General features: G+C 48.5%; 1 long non-coding RNA gene across 1 annotated transcript in view; it reads right to left on the bottom strand.

The window, feature by feature from the left end:
* Positions 1-14578: 14578 nt before the first annotated feature.
* Positions 14579-27563, bottom strand: part of LOC129384101 (uncharacterized) — a 75350-nt gene continuing 62365 nt past the window's right edge. The window contains exon 3 of the long non-coding RNA XR_008611880.2: positions 14579-14691. This is a non-coding gene — a long non-coding RNA (uncharacterized lncRNA). The remainder of the gene's footprint in view (positions 14692-27563) is intronic.

Below are 27563 nucleotides of genomic sequence, written 5' to 3'. Positions count from 1 at the left end.
TTAATGTCCCCATGGATCTGTTCCTTCACGTTGGACCACACCTCCTTGACCCATCCGCCACATCAATCATGAAAAAAAAAAGTCGCAGTTCCGCCCGAAAGGCAAAGCATCAATTGCGATAGCAAATTAGTGGACAGCTAGCTATACGAAGGAAGGATAGTAGTTTTATCGGCTGTATAAACTTATAAACACAGGCATAACTAACCAAATTAACAAGCATGGTGTCACGCGCGCACAAGAACACATGAACAGATCTCACTCGATGATCGCGGAAACTAGCCGTCAAAACGCTGGAGTGTGGAAGCGCGGCAACAGCAGCGAGCGAATGGACCTTCGTGCTGCGTCTTGCATCAACGCGAACTAAGCCGCGAAAACACAGCGCGCGACGAACTCTTTCCCCGTCGCAGATGGCTTTCAAGATACATCGCCCGCCCGGGCTGTCCGGAGTAGAACGCCCTGCATTCCAAACCTACCCTATCATTAGATCCCTGCGCGCGACGGAAGACGGTGTGCTTCCTCCCCGCTTTCCTCGATGCTTGCACGACTGAGCCGCGAGAGCGGGCTCACCCTCGCACGCTTTCATTTGCACCTACAGTACGCGACGCGCGGCGACGATTCACGCTCGGACTTCACACGGAACCTCACAGTGGCGGCAGAAATACGCCTGGAGTGTCTATATAATTGCTATCGCAATAAATTTATCATGATTGTTAAAGTGAGCGAGCGAGCGAGCGAGTGAGTGAGTGAGTGAGTGAGTGATTGAGTGAGTGATTGAGTGAGTGAGTGAGTGAGTGAGTGAGTGAGTGAGTGAGTGAGTGAGTGAGTGAGTGAGTGAGTGAGTGAGTGAGTGAGTCAGTGAGTGAGTGCGTGCGTGCGTTCGTGCGTGCGTGCGTGCGTGCCTGCGGCTCCCGGGCGGTCGGAATAGCATAATTTAATTTTATTGCGATAGCAATTATATCGACACTCCAGGCGCATTTCTGCCGTCGACGTCACCGTGTGTTCCGTACAAGGGCGATAGCATCGTCGCCGCGCACCGTATGCTGTATGTGCGAGCGAAAACTTGCGCGGGTGCACCGACGATGACGGTTCAATGTCGAGCGCGCAGGAGAGGAAAGCGGGCAGGAAGCACGCCGTCTTCAGTCGCGCGCAAGGCACCGGGGAAAGGAACGGGAAGCGTTCTACTTCTGCGACGGCTGCTTATGGCACGGCCGCGCACGCCCTAGCTTGAAAGCGACCTGCGATGCATTGGACAGAGTACGTCGAGTGCTGATAGCTACGTGTGCACTGTCTTCTTGCCGCTTATTCACTGTTGAAGCGAGACGCAGCATGAAAGTCAATTCTCTCGCTGCTGCTGCCACGCTTTCTCACTACAGCCATACCTCCAGCGCTTTGACATCGAGCATGCGTGGTCATCGAGTGAGATCCGCTCAAGTTTGCTTGTGCCTGCGTAACACTATGCTTGTTAACTTAGTAAGCGTACGTTTACAAGTTTATACGGTGGATGAAACTACTGCGCTTACTCTGTATAGCTGTCTACTTATTTGATATCGCAATCAATGCTTCGCCTTTCCGGAAAGAGAGCGACTTTTTCTTCTTACTGAAAATGCGTATAATAAATCGCAATTTAAGATATTTTTCCTTGCGAAAATTGCAAGTGGAAGACGGTGTGGCCACTGATCACATAGCACCTCGCAGGAATGGATCGGTGGCGCGCTGTGAAGACATGCGTAGCTGGTGCTGTAGCTCATGCTGTCACCAAAACTTAAAGGGACACTAAAGTGAAACAATAATTCGCTTCAGACTAATGAAGCATTGTTTGAGAACCCTGCAGGCAGTCATTTCAAAAAAATAGTTTGAGTGTTAGATGAGAAAATGAAGGTCCAAGTATCAGTATTTGAATTTGGCGCCGAAACCCCAGCGCTGGTACGTCAGCCTGACGTCAGGGATTCCAAAGTATGTTTTCGCATTTGGGCCGCGTTTGCTGAGTAAAGGTTCCCGAAACTTGCCATGTTTAATATTTGGTTCTTTTAGCACCCAATGTAGTCAATCTGTACCGCTATATATAATTAGTAGGCCCTAGAAGATGCCATCAAAATTCAGTACGTCACAGCCCCCAGGTGCGAGAACTTAAGTAGGCGTCGCCACCCGTATTTCGTTCTTGCTCTTTTTCTGGCTTACCAAACGTCTTATTGTTGTAAGAGTGGTGTTTTCGGTGTTGCAGAACGGTAATTCACTGATGCAGAAGAAATCATTTTTCACTTTAGTGTCCCTTTAAGTCCTCCGATATTTGAATTGCACTTAAGAGGAAGATTTAGCTCGGGCCCAACTCCGACGCCGCCTATTCAAATACATGTAAAACGCAAGAACGCTTTTCTGAGATAACCCCTGCACAGATTTCAATGAAATTTGCTGCATTTGAGAGAGAAAGTTGACTTTTAGTGACTGTTCGAAGCAGAATTTCGATATGGGGCTTGAATTTTGTTAGAGATTTTCAAATATTCGACCGTCTGAAAAAAATAGAAGCACGAAGTTTACAAATTCATAGCTCTGGATCAAGAACAGATATCGCGGTTCTGTAAACGGCATCCATTAGACAATTCAAAGCTGACCAATTTTATATGTCATTTTACATCTTACGTGAATTGTTACGTTGGTTACAAGGGTTCTGCAAAAGCTGTATTTCCATATTACAATAATATTTATGTTCATGTGTAACGTATCAATTTTGTCCGCTTTAGATGTACTATTAGATTCAGTTCACAGAATTGTAATAACATTTTCACTTGTTGAGTTACAGATTTGTAAACTTGATAGTTTCGTTTTTTGAAAATTTTTGATTTTCTAAATTTTTATTAAAAAATTGACGACCTAACTCAAAAATTCGAAACCAACAGTCACTAGATTTCGAGTTCTTCTTTTAAATGCAACAAACGTCGTCAAAATTAGTGCAGTGGTTGCCGAGAAAAACGAATTCTCCTTTTACATGTATTTAGATAGGAGCAGCCGAGCTAAAGCTTTCTTAAAACGTCTTTTACTTATTCTCTGTGCTTCTCTTACTTTCTTTTACCTTTTATTTTCATGGCACTGCGAGTGAAATTGTGACGGGTGCAGCGATTTGTCTCATCGTCGCCGTCAGCTCCAGCATAATACCCAGTTACTATTGCGCTTCAACTGAAGGCTTCAAAGTGGCAATAGTGACGTCAGCAGCGGTTTCAGAAAGGGCCCGCAAAAGGTGGGCGCTGGATTTTCTGAGAACGTCAGGCTTAAGCACGAGCACTGCTTGACTTTGGAAATCAAAAGAGACCTACAAGACGCATCGCGCTTTTAACCCGTTTACTGGCAACAAGTTTCACTAGCACTATGCCATGGTCTCGCGAAACCTCAAAACAGAGGAGTTTTTCGCTCGATCAACCCACTAATAAGCGGTCGGTGCTCTTACAGGACTACTGAAAGGATGCCTGCAGCCAACAAGGGGCTAAGTACAAGCAGACATCTTGAAGAGCACCTACACCTATCCACGCAGGTACGCTTGAACAACAGAAAAATAATTGCTAAGATGCAATATGACGGATATCATTTACGTTACATTCCGGAAGTCTGATATGAACTATGCTACAACAGTGTTCGCGTCTCTTGTTTTACGTACCCAATAGGCGTCGCAGACGCACGGCTTCACAATATAACGCTGTTTTTTACATATTGCTATGCAACAGTTATTTCATTGACCAAGAGCATGCCTATCATGGTTGAAGAGGCGATGAGGACGACGCCGTTATAACCTGGCACGGGCTGTTCGTTCTGGGCATTGCTACATGCATATGCGCTCGTAAATAAACCTTTATATAGTCATTCTCATGCCTCTTGAAACCCACCATACTCGGTGGAGGTTTCCGGTCCCTGTCCTCGCCATGGAGCTCCGCAGTGGACGTTCACTTGAGGTTCTCACCATGGCCTCCGGTGAATCAACTTTGGCCACACCGGACGCCCTACCTACCACAACGACTTTCGTCACCCTTTCCACCCGCAAAGATCCTGGCGTCTTCTCAGGCGGGGACGGTACCGACGTTGATGCCTGGTTGAGCCTCTACGAACGCATCAGCACTAACAGTTGAGACCCTGCTATCATGCTTTCGAACGTTATCTTTAACCTCGGTGGAACGCCTCGAGTATGGTTTCAAACCCATGAACACGAACTCACAAGCTGGGACAGCTTCACGCAGAAGATTTGCGACTTTTTTGGGAACTCCCAGGGTCGGCAAATCGCTGCCAAGAAGGAATTGTCCACTCGCGTGCAGATGTCAACGGAAGCATATGTCGCTTATATAGAAGACGTCTTAGCTCTCTGCCACGAAGCCAACGAAAACATCATGGAGGCGGACAAAGCTACGCACGTCCTTATAGATATTGCCGGCGACATCTTTCAACTTGCTTATGTTTAGGAAGGTTGCGACTGTTGGCGCTAAAAGCCACAAAAAAGCGAAAAGCCAACGCATCGCGAATGAGTTCCAGCACCTGCCGAATACCGCAGCGTCATCACCATGTGATGATCTCTTTTGCCAAGCCAGCACTTGCGATAATTTTACGTGCATCGTTCAACGTGAACTCGAGGCGGCCGCTCCAACTAACTTGGATCCTATGGGACTCGGCCCACCTTTGGTTTCTATACACCTTATCAAAGCCATCGTCCGACATATCGCCAAACATGGGTATCTGCTCTATTTCCACGGCTCCTCGCTCCGACGTCCAACTACATTTTGCACCTTCACCTTGACCAACATCAGACTTTCCTCCACGGTTCCGGAATCCGTCCACATCGCGAACTCCCGACGAAAAGCCTATTTCTTTTTATTGTTACCGCGTCGGCCACATCTCCTGCCACTGCCGAAGTCGCTGGAGTTCTACAGCACAGACGAATTTTCCCGGTTACTTTGGTGCACCTGCCTGGCCGCTATGGCTCCTCAACAATCCCCAAGTTTCCACTCAAGAACGTGTGGCTAAGCCCCTATACTCCCACTCGACTTCACCCCAACGCAGCCAATCTCGCTCCCCCCAGCGCCACCGACCGTCATCCCCGACGTTCCTACGGCACTCCATGACGGAAAACTAAGCAATGCAGCTCCTAGAGGCGGTGGTGCATTGCTTCAACCAAACGAAAATCCTGCATTGACAATCCCAATCAAACAGAGCCTCCTGGATCTGCAGATTGACGGTGTACAAGTCACTACACTTATCCACAATGGGGCACACCTTTCCATCATGAGTGCACATTTCAACGGAGCCCATATCGGGTGAACTTTCGCTACTGAGCGTCAAATCATTATAAGTCAAGTTCACAAGATGCTCGCCAAGAACTTCATCGAGCCATCTTAGTCCCTGAGCATCCCCTCTCGTGTTAGTAAGAAAGACGGCACGGGCGATTCTGTGTGTATTATCGACATCTTAACAAAATTACTAAAAAGGACGTGTACGCTCTGCCACGCATTGATAACGCTCTTGATAGCCTGCATGGTGCCCGCTGTTTCTCCTCCATCAATTAACAGGTCGGGTACTAGCAGATTGCTTTGGACGTGGACCGTGAATAAGCGCAATTGGTAGCACCTGGCGGCCTTTACCAATTCAGGGTTATGCCCTTTGGCTTACGTAACGCTCCGGCCACCTTTGAGCGCATGGACTCCCAGCTCACAGGCTCTAAATGGTCCCCGTTTATGTTACTTGGACGACGTCATCGTTCTTTCACCAACTTTCAAAACTCGTATAGAACAGCTTACAGCCATCGTCAATGCCTTTCTTCGGGCCGGACTGCACCTGAACTCGTCCAAATGTCCCTTTGAACGTCGCTAATTCACCGTTCTTGGCCATGTCGTAGACGCTAATGGTGTACAACCAGCCCTGGCGAAATTCTGCGCTGTCGAGAAATCCCTGTTCCCCAATTTGTAAAGGATGTCGACCACTTTCTAGGGCTATGTTCATACTTCCGCCGCTTCGTGAAGAATTTTTCGAACATGGCGATGCGACTTGCTGAGCTTTTTAGGCAAGACGTCCCTTTTTCATAGGGCCCGGAAAAGGCTTCTGTGTTCTGGCGCCTCATCAGCTTGCTGACTTCTAAGATACTAGCCCACTTTGACCAGGCTGCGCCTACAGAGGTCCATACCGATGCAAGTAGCCATGGAGTTCGTGCAGTACTAGCACAACGCTAACGTGACCATGACCGTGCCATCGCCTACGCTAGCCGCACTCTATAAGCCTCTGATCGCAATTATTCCATTTCAGAGCGCGAGTTTTCCTCAGAGCGCGTCCTTTCGAATCCCACCGCCTGCACCAGAATGGGCTGGTCGATGGGCCCTGTGCCTACAGGCATGTTGCTATTCCGCCGTTTCAAATCCCACCGCCTGCATCAGAATGGGCTGGCCCATGGGCCCTGCGCCTACAAGCATGTTCATATTCGGTCGTTTTCAAATCCCGCAGCCAGTACCAGGATGCAGATTGCATGTCCCGCTATCCGGTCGGCAACCCTGAGAACGCTGATCAGGGCACCAATTTCTTCCGTGTCGGACCTGGTTCACTTCGGTGAAGAATAAGACCATGACCCTACGTTGCGAGAAATAATCAGTCGCATAGGATAAATATTCCTCATGACGCATCCGTCCGCAAATTCGTGGCTCAGGAGGATGTCCTATCGAGCGAGCAAAGTTGCGACCCTACCTTGAAATGCCTACGGACAGCAGCACGTGACCCAGCAGGAACAACACCGTTTACTTTTCTAATCGTTTCCTGCAGGAAGAAAATTACTCGTCTGATGGTCCTCCATTGCTTCCAGTTGTGCCTCAATACATGCGCCCTGTTGTGCTTCATTCCATGCATGACGATATCACGCCCGGACACTTTGGGCTTCGCAAGCACACTGCACCGACTTCCCCAGAGATTTTTCGGACCCAAGCTCTGGAAAACAACGAAACAGTATGTCGCCAGCTGTACTGTTTGTCAGCTCCACACTCAAACGACGACGGCTCCAGCAGGCTATTTGCAACCAATTAGGCCACCGACGTTACCCTTTGAAAACGTCTGCACCGACTTGCTCAGCCCGCTGCCAAAGACGTCAGCTGGCTACCGCTGGATTATTGTATGCGTAGATTACCTTACTGGCTACACGGAAACGGCGGCTCTTCTATCTGCCCGTGCAGCAGATGTCTTCATTTTTGTTGCATCATGTCATACTCCGTCACGGCGCTCCGCGGGTTGTCATCAGTGACCGTGGACGGCAATTCACCGCCGATGTCATTGAAGAACTTTTTCGGCTTTGTGGTCCTGCATATCGTCATTCCATTCCTTACCACCCGAAAACCAATGGCTTCACGGGGCGGACGAATCGAACCCTTACCAACATGCTATCAATGTATGTCGCTGCTGTCCACAGAAATTGGGACGCCGTCTTACCTTTTGTAACACAGGCGTACAATAGTGCCAAGCACGAAGTTACTAGTTATGCTCCGGTCTTTTTGCTGTACGCACGCACTCCCCAGAGCTTTCTGGACACTACCGTTATCGTGTCAAAAAGATCCTTCCATCGCCCAAACTTTGTGTCGTGCTCAAGAAACACGTCGACTGGCGCATCTCATATATGTAGCATGTAGTCCTCCCCAGGCAACAGCAAGATTCGCTATGATGCGCGGCATATCCCCGTCCCCGTCAGCTTTAATCCGGGTGACTATGTTTGGTTGTGGACACCTGTTCACAAAAAGGGATTGCACTGCAAGTTTCTGGCCTCTTACACTGGACCATTCGTTATTCTCAGTCGTTTGAGTGATATGAACTATCTCGTCGCCAAAGTGACGGCAAGTAATCAGCGTTCCCGTGCGACTCAAGTTGTTCACGTGGCCAGACTCAAGCATTACCATCACAGGTCTCTTTAACTCGCTCAGCGAGCTTCGTCTGCCGCCATGGAAAATGTCGCAGCACTGCGCGACTGAGGTAGAGAAAGAAGAAGTAGAGTACGCGCGCGTTATCTGGGGGTACTCTGCGCCACCCATCTGTGTACACATGTCCTGAATCTCGCTCTTGGATCTACCATTACTCACTTGCACAATATATATATGTACAACCCGCCGTGGCTGCTCAGTGGCTATGGTGTTAGGCTGCTGAGCACGACGTCGCGGGGTCGAATCCGGGCCACGGCGGCCGCATTTCGATGGGGGTGAAATGCGAAAACACCCGTATGCTTAGATTTAGGTGCACGTTAAAGAACCACAGGTGGTCGAAATTTCCAGAGACCCCCACTACGGCGTGCCTCATAATCACAAAGTGGTTTTGGCACGTAGCACCCCATAGTTTAAATATATATATATATATATATATATATATATATATATATATATACATTGTGCAAGTGAGTAATGGTAGATCCGAGAGCGAGATTCAGGACATGTGTACACAGATGGGTGGCGCATGAACTCATCCACGGGGAAGGGTAGCCTATAATCACGGCCAGCTTGCTATGGAAGTGAAAGGAAAGCTACGGAGTCAAATGGCGCGACACTAATTGGATTGAATTATGGGGTTTTACGTGCCAAAACCACTTTCTGATTATGAGGCACGCCGTAGTGGAGAGCTCCGGAAATTTCGACCACCTGGGGTTCTTTGACGTGCACCTAAATCTAAGTTCACGGGTGTTTTCGCATTTCGCCCCATCGAAATGCCGCTGCCGTGGCCGGGATTCGATCCCACGACCTCGTGCTCAGCAGCCTAACACCATAGCCACTGAGCAACCGCGGCGGGTGGCGCGACACTAACAGCGCTTCTGAGAACACGTCCATAGTCTCATATTGGTGGTAATTTAGGCAGATGAACAGAAACCGCTTAATCTCATTTTGTACGGCTGTTTCATAAAATAATACATAATGTATACCACTCGAGGCGCAATTTGACTTAGACGAGCGCATCTCTATTCAGCGCAGGGACAAAAGTGCAAACTTCGCAGGAGCGATCTACGATTGTTCAGTATCTGTTCCCGGAAACTGAACATGCTGACTGACACTGCCGGACTACTTTGCGCAATAATATATGCGCAGAAGCTCCGCCCCTGTCAATTTCACTTCCTTGCCCCAGAAAGTTGCGCGCGAATACACTTGCGCTCTTTCTTCAGCACAAAGAGAAATGCGCAATGAGATTGTTTCATCCATTCATTACCAAGCTGATCTAGTTCATATAACAGAGAAGTATTCTGATCGACAAGTTGACGCGCCACACCGCGCAAGTTTAAATAGCGCGCCAGGAAGGACGGACTGACGGATGGACGGAGATACCGTGTGTACATATATCTCTGTCATCGCCCTCCTCACGCTGTTTAAGCCTGCAACATTTAACGCTTGTTGTGATAGCGGGCGAACAAGAAAGGCGTGAGGCCGGAGCCGACGTCTCAACAAGAGTCCTCGGTGAAGGGTCCTTCTGGACTTCTCTCCTTAGTACCTTGTCGAAGACTGCAAGTCTCCATCTTTTTGTGAAACCTGTGCTTTATTTGTGTTCAGAAGTTACTGACCTATTCTATCAGTCATCCTACGATGTCCGTTCCATATGCGCGCATTCAAGCTTACCTGAAAATGAAAAGGCCGCTCTATGTCGTCTACACGAAGGACCAGTGGGAGGCCAAGAGCTGTGGCCCCAGTGCTGGGCAGGGAGGGACCTGACTGCCACCGGCCAAACGAAGAAAAGGCCCGCAACGCCAACGAGATGACGCGCCCCTACATCTACGCCAGTGAGTTGCACAAAAGGGGAACTTGCATCGAGAACCTTGAGACAACGTACAACCACCGGTGTCACGACAGCAAGGACTCATTCAGCAGCGAGGATCAATGTGAAAGTCTTTGCAGGACCACATCATGACGCCCCCTCTTCTATACCGTTTGCGGTCGTCGACGGCCCAGAACCGTCCGTGGGGGGTTATGCCGCATTCTAATCCAGCGACGCAGATCTGGAACGCAATGCGCGCAATGTACTCACGTGTGTCCAACATGAATCATTCCTGCAGGAACTGTGTGCGCGTGTGTGTGAAACCTGAAACAAGACGCCTAAGTGGTCGCAACGTATAAAAGACTTTGGCAGCGTTGTTAATTCGACGTAAAAGCCGTTTTCATCTAGCGATAGCTATGCACCATCAGTGAAAAGTATCACGCCGTAGCGCCGACTCCTACAGTGTCACAATTATTACAACCGCTATTGGGAATAATTATGAGCAGTACTGGTCAATTATCGATTCGTAGCACGTGCGGCTCTGTCATGTCTTTGGCGTACATGTCCGTGCGGACAAAGAAGAATGTTCATGTTATTTTCTATGGCGTGGTTAAAACAGGCACAATTTGCCATTTCTTGTTCTCGCAGATTGACGAGCGACCACAAAGAGTGATGGTCTGTGAGGATGGTGAAAGGGGGTCCCTACATGTTTGACCGAAAGCGCTGTACTGCGAAGATCAGCGCAAAGCATTCCTGTTCTGTTGCGGTGTAATTTCGCTCGGGCTTGCTTAGAGAGCGACTCCCATACGCTACGCTTCTTTCTTGTTATATTATTACAATGCACACGCACAATTTATAGACATAGTGAAGCATAATAAATGACTCGTTACACCAGTGCGAAATTTATATGGTTAGCACCCTGTTCGTCCGGCCCTTGCAGCACATTAGCGTCGCATAACATGTGCCCTAATATAACAGGCTTCAACGCCGCGTCATTCCAATTGTGTTAATGTGGGATGTATTTTGTCTTCCAACGCGATGGCGGTCACATATGTAATTTGACTCGTCACTCGAGGCACTTTGAGTAAATTGGTGCCTGAAAGACTTCTTTCACGCTCAAAAAAAAAGACACTTTTATTTAGAAAATTATATCCGGACTTTTTCATGTCGCTCTGCAATTTTCTCATTGACACTTTTCATCTAACTATAATATTCGAAATTTCATTAATTCCTTAAGGCCCAGTATGTAATTAGGCTGAACTCAAAAAAAATAATACTTTGAGTACCTCCAAGCAACGGGAAACAATATGACTTCGGTTTGTCCTGCTACGTGGCATTTGCATATTTTTTTTTTAAATCTTGGTGCATGATAGGGCACCCTATATATATAAAATGTCAATTGCTCTCTCGCGTTGCACCGAGTATTACATGCTTTGTTATATTGATTTATACTGTATATTAAAGCGAAGTTTCCTTTGCCTACCATCCCTTGGTATCGCATGGGTCGGTCGGCCGGTCAGTCGGTCGCTGGTAAGGTTCTCGCCGAGTTCTCTCCTCACTCCTAAAAAAAAAAAGGAAAAGGAATGAAGCGTGGCCGCTGGCGGGATTTTAACTTCAGCCACTCACCACAACAGCCCGGCCAGAATCACATGTGTACTGCCATCTTGCCAGCTAGTTCTTTCAGATGACCGCCCCGTGTTGATTACGATGATGATTTCCATACTATGGCATATATTCACCACGGAGGATCGACCGAGAAGCGGAAAGTACATTGAAAAATGCAATTTAACGCATTTATAACGAAATTACTGGGACCTAACAATTACTCCTTATACACAAACTTTGTTCCAAAAATCTCGTACAGTACCACTCGCAATAAAGCAGGCCAAGTAGGTTCAACAACAGCAAACATTTGTTTTGCATAAATTAAGGAGAGACTAGGGGCAATATGTCATTTTTTGTTCTCTCATTTGCGCACCTCTAACTGAAGGTGTGATTGCAGCCGATATTATTGTACCGAGGTTGACGACAAACTCAGTGATGAAACGAGAGGGCGGTGCAAGGTAAAGCTGCAGGTGATGGAATACCGCTATCGCCTCCCTTGCTGTCAAAATTATCGGTCCGTTCACAGGCTCCTCATCACTGTTGCCATTGTTGACATTCGCAACCTTTCCGCCCTAGATGGCTTTGAAGGCGTCGTTGGTCGTCCATTACCATCCCATCGTCTCGTCGTCATCAACAGAGACGTATCCGTCAGCCGTCGCACCCCGCAGCTATCTTGCAGCAAGAAGCGCGCGAATTTTGCGATAGCTGAATCTGTGGAGCAGTGCAGCAGGACAGCAACACTCAGAGACGTCGGCATGCTCGTAAAGTTCGTCGCTAGCGCTGCCGTTGGCAACATAGCGCCGAACGCAGCTCGTTGGCTGCTGCGAATGTTGGTCGCGGCTCCGCTACGTGACGTTCGTTGTGAAGCGACAAATCAGCTGTTGCAGCCGCGTAAATTTCTGAGTTGTACAAAGCGAATGAATTCCTTGTAGTAATTTTTCTCGTAGAAGCGTTCAAAATAGGTATGAAAGACAGGAGTTCTACAGGGACATAATCAATCCTTCGTTATAGAGGTAACTTCGTTCTAGCGGCGGTAAACTGTAAAGAAATACCAGCCAATAAGAGTTGGCACACTACGTCGCACGGATGAGTGATAGAACACGAACAGGCACCAGCTTCCTTGACTCCCAGGACGCAAGAATAAAATGGGCAAATTTATAGCAGTTAATTACCCATTCCCTTAAGCTTCGGTTCCCATAGGTTCCAAAAATATGCGCTGGATTTGCATAATTTTTTGTTAGAATCTACGGACCCTCTTTTCTGTCACGAATTGTCATCTATGCGATATAAAAAAGCACTAAATTCGGCAAAGCAGAAAGCAGCAGACAGTTACGTTAGGTGCACAGCAAGAAAAACATGTCGTATATTCGGATACGTTTAGAAGAATCTGACACAGCCGGGAAGCGTTTGCAATTAAGGTGAATTTCACGAAATATCGTTTACAGAGTGACGAGCGTCTGCAAAGCAAGAAGAAAGCAAAAGAAAGCAAAATCAGATCTGTGTACAATAAACAAAAAGCACATAATCACGTAAGCACAATAGCCTTATAATCGTTTGCGGTATGCTACAATATGACGTTGTCCTACCGCGTGTTAACTTGCTTTTACAACGGCAATGCAATGTAACGCATGCCTTATAGATTTAAGCTCCTAATAATTTGCTATAGATAGGTCGAATTTCTCGTGATCATTATCCTAGGCAGGTAAGCATGGTATTAGTTCTGGACGTGTCGTAAGATTCTACTGTCTACTTGTTTCTACTCATATTCGTAATTCGTTTTACTAGGAAATTTCTACTCATATCGCGTGATAAATAGACAAGCTTGCAAAACATCGTAACGAGGAAATAGTGGCGTATACAGTTACGAATGTCTGCGAAGGCAGTTGTAACGCATTTAGTTTTCTTTCTCAGTTTTTTTTTCAGTTTTTTTCTTATCTATTAATCTCTATAGCTTTATGAATGTCTCCAGGCGTTCTTAATACGACGAAATACGTAATGCTCTACTAGTCACTGACGTGCAGGTATGCAGCTCTAAAGCATTTAAGTATAATTTCGTAAAGGTCATGAAAATTCATTCACGATCCCTGCTCTGTTCCCTGATTAGTGGCTCCAAGCGAAGCTCTCGAAATAGAAAAACACTCACCTTGGACGAGGTGCGATTTATGGATGAACCAGGAAAGCGATAATAAACGAGAGATAAATTAAGCCCGTGCCCAGTACCCAAATTCACCTGATATCCCTACGCAGTTTTGCGATTCTTTACTTTTTAACGACTACATAGTAAAGATCACAGCTGCGCGTCTTGAGTAGTGTCTCCAAGCGGTGCAAAGAAGCGTGCAGGCTCTCATTAAGCATATACATTACATAAAAAAAAAACCAGTCATATTTGTCTCCCAGCGTTCAGCTCCTTCTTTGTGACAATGTTAAGAAACGTGGCTATCGCGTGGAACACACGCTTATTGCTAACAACGCTCGGTGGTTACAAGGTACCACAATTATTCATCAATCAGCCTCGTAACAACTACCCTTCGGACCCGTATGCCTTAAGACATTTTGCCTACTGAACATCGTGGTCGTTGTGACATGGTTTCACTGCAAAGACACACTCGCTGTTCAAAAGCGCGTGTCACGTGTCATTAGGCCCAGTGGGCCAGCGGCTCGGGGACCGTGGTGACGCCACCCACCATCGCCTTGAGTGCTCAAGGCGCCCCTGCGGGACTCCTTTATTTTGTTTGTTAAAATCAGGAAACTGCAAGGCCTTACTCCCAACGCCATTATCCGCCCATTCCCGTCACCGTCACGACAGGGGGCTTCCGTCAGAGGAGAGCATTCCTTCGCGTATTTCTCCTCAAGAAAAAGAGATGCCAACGAAGTTTGGAACATCGGCGAATGGTCCTTGCCACCCTGTTTTTGAGGGCAGGTAGGCGAGGCCGCAGGAAGCCGAAAGGCCACGAAATTCCACGCGTGAGCAGGGTTCACTGTTCTTGTGGTGTGCCTGCTCGGCGACAAGGATCCGCGGCGACGCTGGTGCGCTTGGCAAGCCAGCCTAACGAGTACATCCGCTGCTTATATTATATATATATATATATATATATATATATATATATATATATATATACCTTGACACTGTTTTTAACCATGAGGCATTTGTACTGAAGTTTTTCTGCTGAGTAAAACGTGATCAGCGGTGGGATATTTTGGCAAAAACTGTACTTACAACTCGAAGTAACAAATTCACAAAATTCGCTAATTTCCGGTACGTCACACTTTATTGCATTACTCAATTCTGTTACGTAGGCTGGAACGTACAGCAGCGAACTGCAATTGGGTTGAAATACTTCGTTCTACGCCACTTAAAAGTGCCTGTGCCAAAAATAAGAACGTTCTTTAGTACATGGGTCAAACCTCGGTACTCCGTGAGCAAATGAAATAAATCTGCCTCGTTACTTACAGGTACTGTGACACATGGTTTATTGGCGCCACGTTCAGTTGGCACAAGGCAAAGTGCGGGCAAGGCAAACACCAAATTTCCGCATGTGTGTTTCAACTAGACAACGACGCTCACAACTAGCTTAAAAAGCCGAAAAAAAGAAACTCGGCGCACTTCCGCTCTGTGAAGGATTGCGAGCGAGGCTGTGTATGTGGGCACCTTAATGGCGAACTGCACCTCCGCCACCCATCAGCCCGGCATTGCACTAACTTCGGGATCGGCCCACGCATGGGGAGTGCTTAGCCCCTGGTTCACCTCCGCCACGGGTCGGCCCAGCATTGTATACTATCTTCGTGTTCTTTACCGTGACAGGGTTAAGGAGCTCTTGCTCCTTAGCGGTGTCGTCGGTGTCGGCGGCATTGGCAGTGAGTGAAAAATCCTGGAAGGCAATTCATAAATCAAAACAACTTGCAAGATGGGCTGGGTGGTAATCGAACCAGGGTCTCCGGAGTGTGAGACGGCGACGCAAACACCCAGTCATAAGATGGTTCAAAGTGGGACAAAAGCGCCTCTAGTGAATGCGGTGTTGCCTTAGAAATGCGCCGTAGAAAGTGATACTGCTGTGTATATCGGTAATTATGAGCATCTAAATTACAGAAGTCGCAGTTAAACGCGTAGCGAAGTACGTTTCCGCTACAATTCTTCTGCGCTTTCCGCACACGCTGAGCCATCTTGCGGTAAACCAGACGACTCCCTCCTCGGAATGTACGGCGCTGCCCCGACAGGTGGCGCGCCACGCGCGCATTGGGGCTGTGCGGGGACCGGTGCGAGGCGCGTCGCGTAGATAGCTTCCCCCTCCGAGACACCGAGTTCTTTGTTTCGTTCCGCTCGCTCAGGCGCACGTTTCGCTGCCGCACCGAACGCTGCGTTGCTCGAAGCTCACCGCGTGATTGGTGGGTGCAAAGTCCGATGCAGGGGCGCCTCGTAAGTGATCGCTGTGCCGTAGCGCATTGTCTTACACCCCTTGGCAGGTTGACGGGAACGCTGTCGCGTTCCACTCTTGAAGGCGAAGCTTAAGCGTCCTCCAATTTTTTTTCTACACGTGGAAACGATGGTGGGAAAAGTAGCGCTTAACGGCTTCGCTGTAAAAAAAGAAAGCACTAACGTGATTGTCCTCAACTATTACACCTATAGACTCGTCGAAAGACGACGAGCTCTGTCAAAACAGCACCTCGGTTTGCATATGCGGAGACTGCGATCGCGTTTGACGACAGCGGCGTACATAGACGAAAGCGTTTGCGTGTTCCGCCCATAGCGACCGATTGGTTTTACTGCGGTTTGCAATTACACGGGCTTCCGAGGCGTGTCGGTGCAGTCAGCAGTGGCGTCGTCGTCGCCGTGCAGTCACGGCATCGGCGGCAACTGCGCAGTCCATGCCTGGAAGGCTAGAAGGTCTCTAGAGAGCCCCAGTGTGCTTGGCAGCACGAAGCCGAATAGGCGCAGCATCTCACTCCGCTCAGCGGGCCTGCAGCGGAGCCAGGGCAACGGTGTAGCTTCCGCTGCTGGCACGAGCGTGGTGCGCACAGGCTAACGTTCCTGCTAAGCAGCTGTGCGCATAGAGAAAGTTATACAGGAGCGGACACTCCCATAACGCCCAGCGGCCGAATCGACTGTAGCGCACCAAGCGGACGGGACTAAAACCTTCCGGTTTCGGTTTTGGGCGCGCGCGTTTTGAACGCCAGTTGGTACACGCCACGCCGGCTCTGCTAATCAGCGCGGCATTTATTTATTTTCTCTTTTTTTTTTTCGCGTCTACTGCTGAACCACGCGCGGCCTTGGCGCGGAATCGTTTTATTATTTAGTAAAAATGATTGCGAACGATCTTTACAAGCCTCCACCGAATCTGTGTCACGTGCAATTTCATAAAGAAAACGCAAGACGTCTTATAAAATCATGAAATGCTTATTTTGCTCTATATAAACGTTCGTTCCGCGCTTTCTGTGCATTCATCCAAAGTTTTGGCACCAGGTATAAGCAGCAGTCGTTGCCGTACGAAACTCCACCGGATGCCATCAGCTGAAAAAAATAAGTAAATTACAAGGATATATCAATTTGGTATATTGACCAAACAGGAATATGGCGTGTAGAGGCGAAACATGCGTAAGTGGTGAATGAGCGGCATTACAGATAAATTCACTTTTACATACAGTTCGTAGCAAACAGACTCCTCCCAAACAATGCCATAAAATATGAAGAAAACATCCAATTTTCAAGCATCCGTCCCTTCCCGGGCATTATTTCCTGCACTTTAGGGGCACAAATACACGGGTGACTGCGCGTTTCCAAAACAACTTCGCCTCGGTCGACGCGATGGCACTCCAAGTACAGAGAAGTGGCCACAACACAGGCTCTCAGCAGGACCATGTTACACACTCGCAGAATGCCTTCTAGTCGCAATCAAGACAGAGTCGTGGGTGCAAAACCTGTTTTCAGTCGCTCAGAAGACATGAATGTCAAGTTCTTGAGCTCCTCGGTGTTATCTTTTACGCGTCCTGCCGGCACAAGCAACACACTCCCTTGTTATCATTTTTGGCAATCGCTCGTCACGGTGTCGACAAGCGTGAGTACCGAAATAAGGTATTTGTTGTTGCAGGGCCATAAAAAGCGTCACAAACTTATCGCAATAAATTTTAATACACGCAGAACTAACTCCCCACGGCTGACTTGCTTTTTTGCTAACAGCTTCACAAACGGAGGCGCGGCAAGAATGCCTCCAAAGCATCCCAACAATAATTTTTGGGTTCAGAGAATGCGTCACGCAGTTCTCCCAGTAAGATTCAGTACACGAGAAACTGCGGCACACAGCCGAGCTGGTTCTCGCTAACTGCGCCACTACACCAAGCGCAGCCACTGTGCTTGAAAAGTACCCCAAAAAGTATAGCAAGATTAGTTACGATAATGTCTGGGGTCAGAGAAAGCGCCAAAACTTGTCCCGGTGAGATTCAGTACACGCGAAATTGCGTCACTCGGTCGAGGTGCTTTTTGTCACAAAGCCAGGTGCGGCGAGCGTGCCCAAAGACTACCAAAATAAGTTATAATAATGCTTGGGCTCATAGAAAGCGTCGCAAACATCTCCCAGTACGAGTAAGTAACTCAAATTAACTAGCCATGGACGGCGGAGCTGTTTTTCGATAACTGCGTCACTTTATAGGTTCAGTTTTGTGCAGTAAGCCTAAATGTGCTTGAAGTGCGTCGCAGACTGTCAAACATGATTCCTCACCTTGCTGTTGTCCAGCAGTGCAGCGGTGCCAAGTCGAAATGCAGACGGAACGCAAGAAAACGCTGGGAGCCCAAAAAACGGGCTGCATCCAAAACAGACGGGTCGCCGAGCACGCGAGCTTCACATGCGCAGCCGGATTCGATCGCTCGCTCCTTCGGTATGTCTGGCGCATGACGTATGCACGCGCGTCTGTCGTGCCGCTAGCTTGTTGCTAGGCAACGCAAGAAAAATAAGTCCCAAAGTATAGGTTCATTTACATGCAAAACTTTTTTTTAGTTTTAGTGGTAGAGAATAAAAAAAATAAAACGTTGTCTGTAAGTTCATTTCACATTCTTTTTTTTTATGCTAGCGTCAACTAACCACTAGCCACGCCAGTTCACACTAGGCGTGACGTGTTTCCTGTTGTCAGTTTTTGCCAAGTGTCCCCTCTTGTTGAATTTCTTTCCCTATGCTGTGCGTGTAAAGCTGCTGTCCGCGTTCCTGGTAGCGCCTGCGTTCCGTGACGCCTGGCAGCTACCGGGGCGCTGTTTCTCCTGTGCAGCAGCAGTTGCCTCCGTTCCGCGTCGCGCCGGCACGGCACCTCCGCGTGTCTTAGTACACCGTCCGAGGAGATATGTGGAGCGCAACGCTAAACCTTGCTATCGGTTTCAATGCTTCGCCTTCGAACGAAGCTGCCAAACCTTAGTAGAAATCCAGAATTGCTTCTGACAGAGACTGCGTTAGAGTGAGCTAGTGATGAAAAACTGAAGCTAAACTGTCGCCGTTTGTGTGCTTGCTTCTGACGAAGCGAATTTGGCCCCGGCAAATCATGTTTCACAGTAATTATTTCTATGTTCTATAGGCTATATAGTTCAGCTTTCACTGAAGATTACTGGGTGCAAGGTCAAAGCATGAACCGTTAGAATTTGTTGCATCGCCGGACGTAACAATGTATGAAAAATGCCAAGCAAAATGAAGTGACACTAATACCTATAGGTGTGCCGCAAATGAAGAATGCAACAACACGTGAAAAGGTTTTGAAAACCGGCCACTTCCATATTGACGCCAAGAGAAAAGCAAACGTTATTACATCCACGCTGAGACACACCCTGGACGTTAACGACGCTTGGAACGTCCGGAGGCTGTTAGGAATGGCCTGCCGAGGTGGCAACATGCAAGTTTTCTCAGCCAGCTGCAGCTGCGAGCGTTGCGAGCTTCCCTGAAGAGAACCATGGAAGCCTATCACAATTGCTGCGGTGACTCATTTCGTAGGGACCTCGAAGTGCCGCTTCAAAACCCCCTCGGCACCATTGTGACTAAACGCGATGGCCGGACCAACTATTGTTACCGAACCCACCACCGCCGACATGGTCTCTCTGCAGCAAGAAGAGCTGAATCCTAACAAAAGGGTGCTTTGCGTTACGTGAGCCCCAGGATTCGTCACAGTCTGCTGACACTCGTGGCGACTACAGGACGCAAGACAATGGACAACCGGCGGCCACGCTGCGGCGGTCAGCTCGGGGAACCAACGCGCCTTTCACGACGTAAGCCCCGAGTTCTGCGAAGCCCGTCTCACCTCGGAGGGGGCCGTGAAACCTGTGCGGGATGTGTGTGTGTAAACCCCCTACCCCCTTCCCTCAAAGGCCACGGCCGGCCACGAGAACTTTCTACGCTGACTGGTCGAACGTTTCCCTCACCTAGGGATCTAGGGAACACGGAGTGTTTATAAGCAGCTGTTTGTCGCTGCTAGGGTGTGCTCGTGCTCTGTGAGGGTGCTCGTAATGTGCTTGTCAGTGTGTTTGGAGCTTCGTGCTCGCATGCTGTATGCTTCGTCTTGCGTACTCCATTTGGGAGTCACGCTAGAGTGTGCGAATGTATCTCTTGTTTAAAATGTAAATACTGTAAATAAACCATGTACGCCTAGCTCCTCCCAAGTTCCTCTCTACGACCTACAACTCCTTCAACTGGTGGCAGCGGCGAGATCGTCCTACAAATCTTACAAGACCCAAGGTACGAGCTTGAAGACGTGCGGTTGCCAGAACCAATCGAACGACGCCGTCATTATCAGTCGTCATCGCATAGCGCCTTCTATGGCAGGTGGTAGTTAAAGAAAAAAGAACTTTGTTTTTAGCAGATCTGTGTTATTTTAGGCCTTTTCTATTTCGTTCTCTTTGTCTTTCCGTATCATCATTTGCATCACTGTACCATTGTTTGTATAAAATATGTATCCGCATATGTAACCCTATCTGCATCTTTTTCATCTGCGTCTGCATCTATCTGCATCTTTTTCTCTATGGCAAGACGCTAACGAGAAGCTAAGCACATATATGTTGACAAGCGCATAAGCAACACTCGCCAAAAGCGCGACAGACCACGTCAGCCCTGATCTTCGACTCGTCACAAGGACCACTGGCGTTTTAGAGCACTGCTCTGTTTGAGCCTTCACTGCAAATTAGTCATCCGCTGTCTGAAATAATCGCACAAGAACTGAAAGATGGGGTAGTTTGTACTGGTTCATTTTGTCAGACTGGGTGAAACACACACGGACACAAGAAAACACGGGCACGGACAACGCGAGCGCTAACTCCCACTGGCCAGCTGGTAGTTGGCGCACGTGTAATCCTATCCTCGTGCGTTTCATGCAGCCATCACAAAATTGAACCCTCAATGCATATTCGCAAGAGCAATTTCAGATACGATCGCATCACTCGCGGGCCATCGCAACGACATTTTTCTTCTTCTACAAAGCCTAAATTTCCGTCCTCACGAATTCTTATCGTCGAGAAAGATTAACGCTAAAGTAGACGCACACACACAAAGAAGGCCCGAACACAGGCGCTACTGTTCGTCCCCGTGTCTTGTGTGTGCGTCATTGTAGCGCTCATTTTCTGCAGCAGTCATGCATGACTGACCACCCTAACAGTTCCTTATCGCTCCTTATCGTCGCCCATACGCGGTCTATACACGCGATTGTTGCCAACAAACTTCATGGTGCTCTCTGCGGGACGCATTCGCAATCCGCACGCCTCAGTGTATCCACCGTCATTTCCACCTGGGATGTGTAAATCTTGAGAACTTCTTGAAGCTTTCGTAGAGCAAAGGAAAGAGGAACGGCATGACAAGGCACTTGCTCGCAGCTGAAAACTCAATTAACAGGCGTCGCAAATATACACAGAAAAGGTCATCGCACATGTGGAGCAAAGCAGGGGTAACAAACCAAACAATAACCGACATTTAATCTTGAAGAAATCGGGAAGTTAAAGCCGAACGTTCACCTGTGGTAACAGTCAACTGTCGTTGCGCTTCAGGAAGTTCTCGGGATGAATGGCAGTCAGTTATAGCCCGCTTGTCCATCGCACAACCAAGTATCTTGAGACCGCCTCCGTGCTGCCACTTTCGAATGACGTCAACGTCGCACGACGCCTCTGCTAGTATACCTGCCGGCCGCCTAAGCCGATTAATGACCCCACGGATCTGTTCCTTCACGCTGGACCAGACCTCCAGGGCCCATCCGCCACATCAATCATGACATAAAAAAAAGTCGCAGTTTAGCCCGAAAGACGAAGCATCAATTGCGATAGCAAATTACTGTACAGCTAGCTATACAAAGAAAGGATAGTACTTTTATCGGCCATATAAAGTTATAAACACAGGCATGCTTACTAAATTAACAAGCATGGTGTCACGCGCGCACAAGCAAACATGAACACATCTCACTCGGTGATCGCGGAAACTCGCTGTGAAAACGCTGGAGTGAGGAAGCGTGGCAACAGCAGCGGGCGAATGGACCTTCGTGCAGCGTCTTCCATCAACGCGAACTAAGCCGTCAAAACAAAGCGCACGACGGACTCTTTCCCTCGGCTTTTAAGATATATCGCCCGCCCGGGCTGCCCGGAGTGCTTCCTCTCCGATTTCCTCAATGCATGCGCGAGATTGAGTTGCGTCTCTGGCTCACCCTCGCTCTCTTTCACTCGCACATTCAGCACACGGCGCGCGGCGACGATTCACCCTCGTACTTCACACGGAACCTCACAGTGGCGGCAGAAATACGCCTGGAGTGTCTATATAATTGCTATCGCAAAAAATTGTCATGATTCTGAAATTGAGAGAGCGAGTGAGTGAGTAAGTGATTGCGTGTGTGCGTGCATGCGTGTGTGCGTGCGGCTCCCGGGTGGTTGGAATGCAATAATGTAATTTTATTGTGACAGCAATTATATCGACACTCCACGCGCATTTCTGCCGTCGATGTCACCGTGTTCCGCATAAAGTACAAGGGCGATAACATCGTCGCCGCGCGCCGCACGCTGTATGTGCGAGCGAAAGCTTGCGTGGGTGCACTCACAATGATGACTCAATCTCGAGCTCGCAGGAGAGGAAAACGGGCAGGAAGCACGCCGTGTTCAGTCGCGCGCAAGGCACCGGTGTAAGGAACGGGAAGCGTTCTACTTCGGCGACGGCTGCTTATGGCGCGGCCGCGCACGCCATACCTTCAAAGTGATCTGCGATGCGTTGGACAGAGTGCGTCGAGTGATGAGAGCTTCGTGTGCGCTGTCTTCTTGCCGCGAATTTCGTGTTGAAGCGAGAGGCAGCACGAAGGTCAATCCTCTCGCTGCTGCTGCCGCGCTTTCTCTCTCAAGCCACAGCTCGAGCATTTTGACAGCGAGCGTGCGTGGTCATCGAGTGAGATTCGTTCAAGTTTGCTTGAGCCCGCATGACACCACGCTTGTTAATCTAGTTTCTAAGCGATAGTTTTCAAGATTATAAGGCCGAAGAAATTACTACCCTTAATTCGTATAGCTGTCTACTAATTTGTTGTCGCAATCAATGCTTCTCCTTTCGGGAGAAAGAGCGACTTTTTCTTCTTACTCAGAATGCCTATAATAAATCGCAATTTAAGACATTTTTCTTGTGAAAATTGCAAGTGGAAGACGGTGCGGCCACTGATCACACAGCACCTTGCAGGAATTGACTGGTGGCGCGCCGTGAAGACATGCGTAGCTAGTGCTGTAGCTCATGCTGTCACCAAAAATTTAGTCGCGCGATCTTTCAATTACACTTAAAACGTCTTTTACTTATTCTCTGTGTTTCTCTTACTTTCTTTTACCTTTTATTTTCATGGCGCTGGGAGGGAAATAACGACGGGTGCAGCGATTTGCCTCATCGTCGCCGTCAGCTCCAGCGTGATAGCCAATTACTACGGTGCTTCAACTGAAGGCTTCAATATAGCAGTAGTTACGCCAGCAGCGGCTTCAGAAAGGGTCGGCAAAGGGTGGGCACTGTATTTTCTGAGGATGTGAGGCTTAAGCACGAGCATTGCTTGACATTGGAAATCATAAATTCTACGTGCCCCAGATTTCATTTCTTCTCACTAAAATGACCAAAGCGTCCGAGAGACCGACAAAAACGCATCGCGCTTTTAACCCATTAACTGGAAACAAGTTTCGCTAGCACTATGCCGTGGTCTCGCGAAACCTCACAACAGAGCCGTTTTTCGCTCGGTGAACGCACTAACAAGCCGCGGGTGCTCTTACAGGACGACTAAAGAAAGGATGCCTGGAGCCAACCAAGCGCTAAGTACAACCAGACATCTTGAAGAGCACCTACATGCATATGCGCTCGTAAATAAACCTGTATATAGTAATTCCCGCGCCTATTTATACCTAACACCATCGGTGCAGGCTTGCGGTTCCTGTCCTCGCCATGGAGCTCCGCAGCGGACACTAATTTAAAGTTTTCACCATGGCCTGTGGTGAATCAACCATGGCCACACCGGACGCCCTGCCTACCACAACTACTTTCGTCATGCTTTCCACCCGCAAAGATCCTGGCGTGTTCTGAAGCGCTCACGGTACCGACGTCGATGTCTGGTTGAGCCTCTGCGAACGCATCCTGACTAACAGGTGGGACTCTGCTATCATGCTTCCGAACGTTATCTTTTACCTCGCCGGAACGCCTCGCGTATTCTTTCAAACCCATATCACGAACTCACAAGCTGGGACACTTTCAAGCACAAGATTTGTGATTTATTTGAGAACTCCCTGGGTCGACAGCTCGCTGCCAAGAAGGAATTGCCCATTCCCGTGCAGATGCCAACGGAATCACATGCCGCTAATACACAAAACGGCTTAGCTCTCTGCCGTGAAGGCCACGAAAACATGATCGAGGCGGACGAAGTTACGCACGTCCTTATAGGTATTGCCGACGATATCCTTCTACTTGCTTACGTTTACAAAAGTTGCGATTGTTGGCGTTAAAAGGCAAAAACAAAAGCCAACGCATCCCACAGGAGTTCCAGCGCCTGCCGAATACCGCAGTATCATCGTGTGATGATCTCTTTTGCCCAGCATGAATTTGCGATAATATTACGCGTATCATTCAACGTGACACGAGGCAACCGATCCAACTAACTTGGGTCCTAAATTATTCGGCCCACCTTTGGTCTCTATCCCCCTTATCAAAGCCATCGTCCGACATGAGATTGCCAACATGTGTATGTGCTCTACTTCCTCGGCTCCTCGCTCCTTCGTCCACCCACATGTTGCAACTTTACCTTGACCCGCACCATACTTTCCTCTACAGTTCCAGAATTCGCTCACATCGCGAACGTCCGAGGAAAAGCCTATATGTTTTCATTGTCACCGCGTCGGCCACATCTGCAGCTGCCACTGCCGAAGTCGCTGGAGTTCTACAGCACTGACGAATTTTCCCGGTTATTTTAGTGCACCTGGCCGCTATCGCTCCTCAAGAACCCCCAAGTTGCCCCACAAGAACATGTGGCTAAGCCCCGATACTACAGCTCGCCATCACCCCAACGTAGCCAGTCTCGCTCCCCCAAGCCCCACCGACCATCATCCCCGACCTTGCTGCGACGCTCCCAGATAGAAAACTAAGCACTGCAGCTCCAAGAGGTGGTGCTCCATTGCTTCAACGAAACGAAAGTCCTGCATTGACGATTCCTACAAAACAGAGCCTTCTGGATGTACAGATCGACGGTGTACTCACTCATCGATACTGGGGCACACCTTTTTATCATGAGTGCACATTTTCGCCCCAACCTCAAGAAAATTCAGACACCTGCGACGACTGAAGTCGTGCCTGTCGCCGCTGGCGCAACAGCTACCGTTGTCGCAACGTGCACCGCTCCTCTTTTCTATCGCTGATGATCGCCACACATTTCTTCTGTTCGCCGTCATTGCCAAATGCCCGCATGACTTGATCCTGGGCCTCGACTTCCTGGGCGCGCACTCCTCCCTTATAGACCGTTCGCCCAGCACCTCCGTCTTGATCTTCCGCTTCTGGACACTGCTGACCCACCTCCGAGCTGGATCTGTGGCGGCGAGTACCCCCGCTTGCCACCACAGATGTTGACTTAGGCCTACTTGGTGCAGTCGCCTCTAGTTTACGAGTTTACGATGGTGACTATGCTTTGACGCCCATTACTGGAATCTTCCTCATGCACGGTATCACGGTACGGCATAGCGTTCTATCTATAGTGGCGAACTCAACCTGCCTTCCTGTTACTAATTTCATCGTGACACCGCAAGTGCTGCTGCAAGGCATTTCACACGCCCTGCGTTGTGCCTTCGATGAACACAAAGTGGAAGCTTTCGCGGTGGTCGCTTCACCTGGTTCGCCGGCTCGTTAGCAGTCCTATTCATGCACAAACAGCGACATTAAATCAAACATGGCTTCTGACTTGACACCCCAGCAAACTAAAGATCTCCAACACGCTCTGCTTTCCTTCCTTGACAATTTCAACACCAAGAACCGTCCCTTGGGCCAAGCCACTGGCATGACTCATGGCATAAATACTGGCGATGCGCTTCCTATTCATCGGAGCCCATATCGGGTGTCCACCGCTGAGCGTCAAATTATTCGAAGCAGGCACGTACCCAGGATTTTTTTTCGGGGGGGGCCCACCACCTCCATCATCATCATCATCATCATCATACTGTTTTATGTTCACTGCAGGCCGAAGACATCTCCCTGAGATCTCCAATTACCCCTGTCTTGCGCCAACCAATTCCAACTAGCGCTCGCGAATTTCCTAATTTCATCGCTCCACCTAGTGTTTTGTCGTCCTCGATTGCGTTTTCCTTCTCTGTGTACCCATTCTGTAACCCTAATGGTCCAACGGTTATCTAACCGGTGCATTACTTGACCTGCCCAGCTACATTTTTTCCTCTTGATGTCAATTAGAATATCGTCTATACCCGTTCGCTCTCTGATCCAAACCGCTCTTTTTCTCTCTCTCAACGTTATGCCTAGCAACATTCGTTCGATCGCTCTTGCGCGGTCCTTAACTTGCATTACATTACATTATGGGGTTTTACGTGCCAAAACCACTTTTTGATTATGAGGCACGCCGTAGTGGAGGACTCCGGAAATTTCGACCACCTGGGGATCTTTAACGTGCACCTAAATCTAAGTACACGGGTGTTTTCGCATTTCGCCCCCATCGAAATGCGGCCGCCATGGCCGGGGTTCGATCCCGCGACCTCGTGCTCAGCAGCCCAACACCATAGCCACTGAGCAACCATGGCGGGTGGTCCTTAACTTGCTCTCAAGTCTCTGCCCCATATGTCAGCACTGACAAAATGCACTGATTGCACACCTTACTTTTCAATAATGATGGTAAGCTTCCAGTCAGGAGCTGGCAATGTCTGCCGTATGCGATCCAACCTATTTTTATTCTTCTGTGAATTTCCTTCTCATGATCAGGGTTCCCTGTGATTAATTGACCTAGGTAAACGTACTCCTTCACAGTCTCTAGTGGCCGACTGGCGATCCTGATCCCTTGTTCCTTTGCCCGGCTATTTATCATTATCTTCATCTTCTGCATATTAATATTCAACCCCACTCTTACACTCTCTCTGTTAAGGTCTCCAACCACTTGTTGTAGCTCGTCTGCATTGTTGTTGAATAGAACAATGTCATTGGCAAACTGAAGGTTGCTGATATATTTGCCGTCGATCTTTACTCCAAAGCCTTCCCAGTTTAATAGCTTGAATTCTTCTAAGCACGCAGTGAATAGCTTTGGAGAAATTGTGTCTCCCTATCTGACCCCTTTCTCTATAGGTATCTCCCTGCTTGTGTAGAATTAAGGTAGCTGTAGAACCTCTTTAGATATTCTTACACGAAGGACGAGTTAGTAAGACGAGAAACTATTTACAGATTATATTTACAACAACGGTTGCAGCGCTGACCGGTTAGATTCACAGCGCGAGCCCAGTTCGTTCTTCCTCCTCTTTTCTGGAGTGATGGCGCCCACGCGCATCGTTCAAACAAACAAATACCACACGCATATAGCAATATTTTCCAAGCATTTTACGTAAGCGTTCTGTACTCCTTGATTACGTAGTGCCTCCATGACTGCTGGTATCTCTACTGAATCAAATGCATTTTCGTAATCTATATAAGCCACATAGAGAGGCTTATTGTACTCTGCAGATTTCGCGATAACCTGATTGATGACATGGATGTGATCCATTGTAAAGTATCTCTTCCTGAAGCCAGCCTGTTCCCTTGGTTGACAAAATCCAGTGT

The sequence above is a fragment of the Dermacentor andersoni genome, chromosome 9 (assembly GCF_023375885.2).
Source record: "Dermacentor andersoni chromosome 9, qqDerAnde1_hic_scaffold, whole genome shotgun sequence".
NCBI lineage: Eukaryota > Metazoa > Arthropoda > Arachnida > Ixodida > Ixodidae > Dermacentor > Dermacentor andersoni.
Note: the sequence above shows the minus strand (reverse complement) of the source record. Positions and strands in the feature narration are given on the sequence as shown.